Source organism: Saccopteryx leptura, chromosome 3 (assembly GCF_036850995.1).
Source record: "Saccopteryx leptura isolate mSacLep1 chromosome 3, mSacLep1_pri_phased_curated, whole genome shotgun sequence".
Classification (NCBI taxonomy): domain Eukaryota; kingdom Metazoa; phylum Chordata; class Mammalia; order Chiroptera; family Emballonuridae; genus Saccopteryx; species Saccopteryx leptura.
The window spans coordinates 147,247,456-147,255,486 of NC_089505.1; the positions used below are offsets into that span (position 1 = coordinate 147,247,456).

Consider the following 8,031-nt stretch of genomic DNA (forward strand, 5'->3'; position numbering starts at 1 on the left):
TCTGTTGGCCATTTGTATCTCTTCCTGGGAGAAGTGTCTGTTCATGTCCTCTTCCCATTTTTTTATTGGATTGTTTGTTTGTTTGTTGTTGAGTTTTATGAGTTCTTTGTAAATTTTGGATATTAGGCCCTTATCTGAGCTGTTGTTTGAAAATATCATTTCCCATTTAGTTGGCTGTCTGTTTATTTTGATATCAGTTTCTCTTGCTGAGCAGAAACTTTTTATTCTGATGTAGTCCCATTCATTTATCTTTGCCTTCACTTCTCTTGCCATTGGAGTCAAGTTCATAAAATGTTCTTTAAAACCCAGGTCCATGATTTTAGTACCTATGTCTTTTTCTATGTACTTTATTGTTTCAGGTCTTATATTTAGGTCTTTGATCCATTTTGAATTAATTTTAGTACACGGGGACAGGCTGTAGTCGAGTTTCATTCTTTTGCATGTGGCTTTCCAGTTTTCCCAACACCATTTGTTGAAGAGGCTTTCTTTTCTCCATTGTGTGTTGTTGGCCCCTTTATCAAAGATTATTTGACCATATATATGTGGTTTTATTTCTGGGCTTTCTGTTCTGTTCCATTGGTCTGAGTGTCTATTTTTCTGCCAATACCATGCTGTTTTGATTATCGTGGCCCTATAATATAGTTTAAAGTCAGGTATTGTAATGCCCCCAGCTTCATTCTTTTTCCTTAGGATTGTTTTGGCTATTCGGGGTTTTTTATAGTTCCATATAAATCTGATGATTTTTTGTTCCATTTCTTTAAAAAATCTCATAGGGATTTTGATGGGAATTGCATTAAATTTGTATATTGCTTTGGGTAATATGGCCATTTTGATTATATTTATTCTTCCTATCCAAGAACAAGGAATATTTTTCCATCTCATTGTATCTTTTTCGATTTCCCTTAACAATGCTTTGTAATTTTCATTATATAGGTCCTTTACGTTCTTTGTTATGTTTATTCCTAGGTATTTTATTTTTTTTGTTGCAATCGTGAAGGGGATTATTTTTTTGAGTTCGTTTTCTAGTATTTCATTGTTGGCATATAGAAAGGCTATGGACTTTTGTATGTTAATTTTGTATCCTGCGACCTTACTGTATTGGTTTATTGTTTCTAATAATCTTTTTGTGGAGTCCTTCGGGTTTTCGATGTATAGGATCATATCATCAGCAAAAAGTGATACCTTTACTTCTTCTTTTCCGATATGGATGCCTTTTATTTCTTTGTCTTGTCTGATTGCTCTGGCCAGAACTTCTAGCACCACGTTAAATAAGAGTGGAGAGAGTGGACAACCCTGTCTTGTTCCTGATTTAAGGTAGAAAGTCCTCAGTTTTATGCCGTTTAATAGGATGTTGGCTGATGGTTTATCATATATGGCCTTTATTATGTTGAGATATTTTCCTTCTATACCCATTTTGTTGAGAGTCTTAAACATAAAATTGTGTTGTATTTTATCAAAAGCCTTTTCTGCATCTATTGATAAGATCATGTGGTTTTTGTTCTTTGTTTTGTTGATATGGTGTATTACGTTAACCGTTTTGCGTATGTTGAACCATCCTTGAGATTCTGGGATGAATCCCACTAGATCATGATGTATTATTTTTTTAATATGTTGTTGTATTCGGTTTGCCAGTATTTTGTTTAGTATTTTAGCATCTGTATTCATTAGAGATATTGGTCTGTAGTTTTCTTTCTTTGTGCCATCCTTGCCAGGTTTTGGTATGAGGGTTATGTTGGCCTCATAAAATGTGTTTGGAAGTATTGCTTCTTCTTCAATTTTTTGGAAGACTTTCAGTAGAATAGGAACCAAGTCTTCTTTGAATGTTTGATAAAATTCGCTGGTATAGCCATCTTGGCCTGGATTTTTATTTTTGGGGAGGTTTTTAATGGTTTTTTGTATTTCTTCTCTACTAATAGGTCTGCTTAGGCTTTCTGCTTCTTCATGACTCAGTCTAGGAAGGTTGTATTGTTCTAGGAATTTATCCATTTCTTCTAGATTGTTGTATTTGGTGGCATATAATTTTTCATAGTATTCTACAATAATTCTTTGTATATCTATGATGTCTGTGGTGATCTCTCCTCTTTCATTTTGGATTTTGTTTATTTGAGTCCTGTGCCTTTTTTCCTTGGTGAGTCTTGCCAAGGGTTTGTCAATTTTGTTGATCTTTTCAAAGAACCAGCTCCTTGTTTTATTGATTTTTTCTATAGTTTTTCTGTTCTCTATTTCATTTATTTCTGCTCTGATTTTTATTATCTCCTTTCTTCAGCTGGTTTTGGGTTGTCTTTGTTCTTCTTTTTCTAGTTCCTTAAGGTGTGAAGTTAAGTGGTTTACTTCGGCTCTCTCTTGTTTGTTCATATAGGCCTGAAGTGATATGAACTTTCCTCTTATTACTGCTTTTGCTGCATCCCAGAGATTCTGATATGTCGTATTTTCATTTTCATTTGTCTGTATATATCTTTTGATCTCTGCGCTTATTTCTTCTTTGACCCATTCATTTTTTAGAAGTATGTTGTTTAGTTTCCACATTTTTGTGGGTTTTTCCCCCTCTTTTTTGCAGTTGAATTCTAGTTTCAAGGCTTTATGATCAGAAAATATGCTTGGTACAATTTCAATTTTTCTAAATTTGCTGATATTGTCTTTGTGGCCCAACATATGGTCAATTCTTGAGAATGTTCCATGTACACTAGAGAAAAATGTATACTCTGTCGCTTTGGGATGAAGTGTCCTGTAGATGTCTATCATATCCAGGTGTTCTAGTATTCCGTTTAAGGCCACTATGTCTTTGTTGATTCTCTGTTTGGATGACCGATCTAGAGCCGTCAGCGGTGTATTGAGGTCTCCAAGTATGATTGTATTTTTGTTAGTTTTTGTTTTAAGGTCAATAAGTAGCTGTCTTATATATTTTGGTGCTCCTTGGTTTGGTGCATATATATTAAGGATTGTTATGTCTTCTTGATTCAACTTCCCCTTAATCATTATGAAATGACCATTTTTGTCTCTGAGTACTTTTTCTGTCTTGTAGTCGGTCGGCATTATTAGATATGAGTATTGCTACACCTGCTTTTTTTTGGGTGTTGTTTGCTTGGAGTATTGTTTTCCAGCCTTTCACTTTGAATTTGTTTTTATCCTTGTTGCTTAGATGTGTTTCTTGTAGGCAGCATATAGTTGGATTTTCTTTTTTAATCCATTCTGCTACTCTGTGTCTTTTTATTGGTAAGTTTAATCCATTTACATTTAGTGTAATTATTGACACTTGTGGGTTCCCTATTGCCATTTTATAAATTGCTTTCTGTTAGTTTTGTATCTAGTTTGATTCTTCTCTTTTGTTTTTCTATCATTTGTTTTTGTTTGTTTGTGTTCCATACTTCTTTCCTCTGTTGCTACCTTTTTTAAGTCAAGTGTTTTTGTGGTGGTTTTTTCAAGGGTGGTTACCATTAAGTAATGAAAAGGGTACCTACCATATTCATTGTAGTACCCTATCTTATAAGTATTTCTGCACTTCATTGTCCTTTGCTACTGTTAATCTCCATCCTCTCCCCCCTTTTTTTCCTTTGTTGTCACAGTTTAAGTTTGGTTTTATTGTGTTCTTGGTGGAGCTGTTACTTGTGGTGTTGTTTTCTTTTGTTCTTTGAATCTGGTTGGAAAACCCCCTTTAGTATTTCCTGGAGTGGGGGCTTTCTGTTGATAAATTCTCTCATTTTTTCTGTATTTGTGAATGTTTTTATATCTCCTTCATACTTGAAGGATAGCTTTGATGGGTATAGTATTCTTGGCTGAAAGTTCCTCTCTTTCAGGGCTTTAAATATTGGGGTCCACTCTCTTCTAGCTTGTAGAGTTTCTGCTGAGAAATCTGATGATAATCTAATAGGCCTTCCTTTATATGTTGTACTCTTCTTTTCCCTGGCTGCCTTGAGAATTTTTTCTTTGTCATTGGTTTGTGTCATCTTTATTATGATGTGCCTTGGAGTGGGTTTGTTGGGGTTAAGAAAACTCGGTGTTCTGTTTGCTTCTTGAATTTGAGGCTTTAGTTCTTTCCACAGGCTTGGGAAATTCTCGTCTATTATTTGTTTGAGTATATTCTCCATTCCATTTTCTTTTTCTTCTCCCTCTGATATACCTATTATTCTTATGTTATTCTTTCTGATGGAGTCAGACAATTCCTGTAGGGCTTTCTCGTTTTTTATTATTTTTGAGTCTCTTTCTTCTTCTCTGTGTTCTGCCTCAAGTTGTTTGTCTTCTATTTCACTAATCCTATCTTCAATCTGGGCTGTTCTGTTAGCTAAGCTTGTTACCTCGTTTTTCAGCTCGTGAATTGAGTTTTTCATTTCTGTTTGATTTGTTTTTATAGTTTCAATTTCCTTGGTAATATATTCTTTGTGTTCATTGAGTTGTTTTCTGATCTCCCTATATTGCCTTTCTGTGTTTTCTTGTATATCTCTGAGTATTTTTAAGATTTCTATTTTAAATTCTCTGTCATTTAGCTCCAAGGCTTCCAATATGTTAAATCTTTTCTCCATAGATTTTTCCACATCTATTTGTGTTACCTCTCTTTCTTTTGTATCCGTAATATTCGATTTCCTCTTTCTTATCGGCATCTGAGGGTGGTCTTGTTGATAGCACTAATTAGAATTAATAAAAAGTAAAAAGTAAAAAAAAAAAAAAAAAAAAAAAAAAAGGTAAAACACCCCACAAAAAAAAACAGTAATAATTTATTATTTCCCCCTTTTTTCTTTCTTCTCTTTCCCTCCTCTCCCCTCCTCAGGGAAATATCGTGCCTATAATGGAGGGCCTGATTTGGGGTGAAGAGTTCAAGGGGCAAAAAAAGGGAGTAGGGACCTACTAAATGCAAAAAAAAAAAAAAAAAGAAGAAAATCTTAGACAAGCATAAGATGATTTGCTTGTAAGTGATGGTCAACTAAGAGATATAATGAGAGGGATAAGAGGGAACCAGAAAAAAGGACCAAAAAAGAATAATAAAGAAGAAAAAAATAAAAATAATAAGTAAAAATCTTTTGTATTAAGTGGAGCGAAGACTAAATACAATGGAGACCTTGGGTTGGGAGGACCCAAAATGCCACAAAAATAAACAAACAAAAAATAAATAAAAACAAAAGCAAAAAAGAAAAATAAAGCCAAAAAATGCCTTGAGTCCCAAATTAACTAATTTGTTCATGACTGAGGATTAAATGGGAGGAAAGTAAAATGAGAAAAGAAAAAACCAATAGAAAGGAAAAAATAAGAAAAAGAGAAAAACGAAGGAAGAAATAAAATAGGAAGAGAAAAAAAAACAAAATAAAGCAAGACAAAAAAAAAAACAAAAGAGGAGAGAGTGAGAGTTAAGTGTTTTGGAGTATAACCTTAAAGGAGGGTGAGGATGAAGAAGAGAAATAAAATGTAACACTCATGGGTAGTGTAGTTCAAGAAAAGGGAAGCATAAGATGGGCAGAGAATAGAAGGACCGAGGTGGAGGAAATAAAGGCAATAAGATAGAAGAAACAAACAACAACAACAAAAAAGAATTAGTGGAACAAGTTGTAAAGTCTGTGGATTTTTCTTGATTTTGAGAGGTTAACTTCTTCCTTTTTCTTTTCTCTCCCTCTTCCTGGTTGGTGACTCTGTACCCCAGGCTCTGCCCCTGTGTCACACTTAGGTAGGGATTTGCAGTTGATGGGATTCTATGGCAATGTCATATAATTTGCTTTAGTCTTGCTGGTAGTCAAGGCTTGTTGGCGTTTGCAGGGTCCAATGATGAGAGAGTTTGCTTTCCTGGATTCTCTCTCCTAGTCCCCCCTTTCTGAATTAGTAGCCTGGTGATCCAGCTATAAGGCTGCAACTGCTTCTGCCTGGGGAGTAAGAGGCTCAAAGAGCTGGGAAATCCCCACTCTATCCCCACTCAGTGCAAAGCTTTGGGAAAGGCTCTGGCAGTCAGGGCCTCCAGTGTAATCAGGCGGGGGTGGGAGTCAATTGTTGTCAAGGTGATTGTTCAGTGCCTATCATTCAGTTGGACCTCTCAACCCAGGCTTTCCACACTTTGTAGCCTGTTTTTGCTGGGAAGAAGAGGCACTAGTCTCTGCTTGCGACTAGTGTACTATAGATCTTATTATCTGCCAAGTCCTTCTTGTTAGCGTTTATCCCTGAATATGGAGGCTCTATCAATCAGAAGTTGCCCCCGCCCCTTTAGCGAGAGGCACTAAAAAATATCATGCCTCTTGTCTTGGATCGCTGAACTGAGAGAGATCTTATCAATTAGAACCGAGGGTGCGCAGATTTCATGGGTTAAGCTAATTTCAGTGATTGGGTCGCAGCTGTACTCCCGAAGGTATTTTAGGCTGCCTGCGCGCGCCCCTCCCCCAACGCTTGATTGTTAGCTTGAATGGCTGGGTGAGGTGCCCCGCCCATGGAGAGAATCTCCCAAGCCTCTCCCGCTCGCCCTGCCGCTGGCGGCTGGATTGCACCAGGCGCAGGATAATGGGGACCCCTGGGTGTGCGGGCCAGTAGGGCGCTCTGGACGCGTGGAATGCCCAGGGCAAGCGCGCGAATGGGGTGCTCCGGGCACCGGTGGCTGGCGACTCTCACTCGTAGTGCGCGGGCCACTGGGAACGTAAGCGGTGCTCACTCTGCAACCGGACCGGGCGCGCGCCCCGCGGCTCGCGGCAGCTCGGCTCGCGGCGGCTCGGCTCGCGGCGGCTCGTGGCTCCCGAGTGTGGGCTAACTCACCACAGGCTCACTTCCTCGCAGCTTGAATGAACGTCCCTGCGGTAGCTTCCTCCACACCCTCGTCTCTCAGATTCAAGTGATAACAGTCCTTTTGCTATCAGTTTGTGTGGAATTCCGGAATGCTCCGAGGATAGATTTTTCTGTTTCTAGTTGATAAATTTGTTGTGATTTAGGGGAGAGCTGTCGGACGCGCAGCTCACGGCGCCATTTCCATGACGTCACCCAGGAATTTTTTTTTTATTGTATCCAATGTTGTATCTCTAGTAACTATAAGCTGTAATAGTACCTAACAAATATAAGCATATACATATATATATGAGTAAAATATAGAATAAACTATAAAGTGTTAAAAACTTAAGTGTCTCACCATAAAACAAATGGGTAAAAATATAATATTTATTTATTTATTTACTGGGAGAGTAATATCAGCAAGATGGAAGGTTAGGAAGTCTTAAGACCTTGTTCCTTCATGAAAACATTAAATAAGCAACTAGAGACTGGATAAAATAACTTTATAAGAACTCTGATAATCAATCAAATAGCTCCATAAACCAACTGAAAGTTTAATCAGGAAAAATTCACATTCAAACTAAAATGTTGGTATTTTTATTCACCTTTATTCCATCTCCTTTGTGGTACAATGTGGCCTTGGTGTGTGGTCTGAAGGAAGTGTTAGCTCTGTCACCAGATATTTTCTGTGAATCAGAGACAACAGAGCAGACCTAACTGGGTTCCTTATGGCTTATCTTGTAACTTCCTGTAGGATTGGTCTCTGTCACCTAAATAGAAACTCAGCATGCCCTGGCCAGTTGGCTCAGTGGTAGAGTGTCAGCCTGATGTGCAGAAGTCCCAGGTTCGATTCCCGGCCAGGGCACACAGGAGAAGCACCCATCTGCTTCTCCACCCCTCCCCCTCTCCTTCATCTCTGTTTCTCTCTTCCCCTCCAGCAGCGAGGCTCCATTGGAGCAAAGATGGCCCGGGCGCTGGGGATGGCTCCTTGGCCTCTGCCCCAGGCGCTAGAGTGGCTCTGGTCGTGACAGAGCAATGCCCCGGAGGGGCAGAGCATCGCCCCCTGGTGGGCGTGCCGGGTGGATCCCGGTTGGGCGCATGCGGGAGTCTGTCTGACTGTCTATCCCCGTGTCCAGCTTCAGAAAAATACAAAAAAAGAAAAAAGAAACTCAGACAGCCAAAAGCAGCAGAGGTCAGACCACAGGTTAAGAAAGGGCTCATGAAATCTATAAGGTTATTACAGACCAGCAGAAGGCTGGTGCAAGAGATTGTTGACTGAAGAATACAATATAATAGGTAAATCCA

The 8,031-nt window shown here is 38.6% G+C and overlaps 1 non-coding gene across 1 annotated transcript; it reads left to right on the top strand.

The window, feature by feature from the left end:
- Positions 1-7,515: 7,515 nt before the first annotated feature.
- On the top strand, positions 7,516-7,591 carry TRNAI-GAU (transfer RNA isoleucine (anticodon GAU)). Its single transcript has one exon. It is a non-coding gene; the product is annotated as a tRNA-Ile (tRNA).
- The last annotated feature ends 440 nt before the right edge of the window (positions 7,592-8,031 follow it).